The sequence below is a fragment of the Coffea eugenioides genome, chromosome 8 (assembly GCF_003713205.1).
Source record: "Coffea eugenioides isolate CCC68of chromosome 8, Ceug_1.0, whole genome shotgun sequence".
Lineage (NCBI taxonomy): Eukaryota > Viridiplantae > Streptophyta > Magnoliopsida > Gentianales > Rubiaceae > Coffea > Coffea eugenioides.
In genome coordinates, this window is record NC_040042.1 from 27,660,282 (window position 1) to 27,661,927 (window position 1,646).

Here is a 1,646-nt window from a genome sequence, read left to right on the forward strand (position 1 = left end):
GGGATTGATGATTAAGGGATACGATGTAATTTTAGGAATAGATTGGTTAGCCCGTTATAATGCTCAGCTAAACTGTAGGACTAAGGTTGTGGAGTTGCGTATTCCAGGAGAAGCAACCCTGAAACTGGATGTAAAAGGAAAATTAGCCTCGTCTGCACTTATTTCAGGAATTCGGGCTCGAAAGTTGTTAAGTAAAGGAGCCCAAGGATATTTGGCTTTTCTTATTAACACCCCTAGTGATAAGGTGAAATTGGAGGACATGCCGGTAGTGAAAGATTTTCCTGATGTTTTTCCTGAAGAATTGGAGTCCCTACCCTCGAAACGGGAAATAGCCTTTAAGATTGATGTAACCCCGGGAGTAAACCCTATTTCTAGGACGCCATGTCGAATGGCTCCGGCCGAATTGAAGGAGTTGAAATTGCAACTGCAAGATTTGCTAGAAAAAGGTTTTATTAAAGAGAGTGATTCTCCGTGGGGAGCCCCAGTTTTGTTTGTTAAGAAAAAGGACGGGAGTTTGAGGCTATGTATAGACTATAGAGGTTTAAATAATGTTACAACTAAGAATAAATACCCACTGCCCCACATTGATGAGTTGTTTGACCAGCTACAAGGGGCTGTAGTATTTTCTAAGTTGGATTTGAGACAGGGTTATTATCAGTTGAGGATCTTGGAGAAGGATATACCCAAGACTGCTTTTAACTCGAGATATGGGCATTTTGAATTTGTCGTGATGCCATTTGGGTTAACGAATGCTCCTGCTGCTTTTATGGATCTAATGCATAGGATCTTTAAACCTTATCTAGATCAATTTGTGGTGGTCTTTATTGATGACATATTAGTGTATTCTAAGAATGTGCAAGACCATGAGAAACACTTGAGAGTTGTTTTGCAGACCTTAAGGGAGCACCAATTGTATGCTAAATTTAGTAAGTGTGAATTTTGGTTAAAAGAAGTGACTTTCTTGGGACACATAATTTCTAAGGAAGGGATTAAAGTGGATCCAGCTAAAGTTGAAGCTGTTTCAAAATGGAAACGACCGGAAAACCCTACCGAGGTTCGAAGTTTCATTGGATTAGCAGGGTATTACCGGAGATTCATTCAGGATTTTTCGAAAATTGCTGGACCCATGACTGAATTGACCAAGAAAAATGGGAAGTTTATATGGAGTCATAAGTGTGAGGAAAGTTTTCAGGAATTGAAAAGACGGTTAACAAGGGCACCTGTGTTGGCTTTGCCAAACGGAAAAGATAGTTTTGTGGTTTACACAGATGCTTCTAAGGAAGGACTGGGATGTGTTTTAATGCAAGATGGCGAAGTAATAGCATATGCTTCTAGGAAATTGAAACCACATGAAGGGAATTACCCGACTCATGATTTGGAGTTAGCGGCTGTGGTCTTTGCTTTGAAGAAATGGAGACATTATTTGTATGGAGTAACATTTGAGGTTTTTACAGACCACAAAAGCCTTAAATACTTGTTTTCTCAAAAGGAGCTGAATTTGAGGCAACGTAGATGGATGGAATTTTTAGAGGACTATGATTGTACTATCAAGTACCATCCAGGGAAAGCTAATGTAGTGGTCGATGCCTTGAGTCGTCAAGTACAAATGGCTGGATTGATGATTAAGGAGTTTCAATTATTGGAGG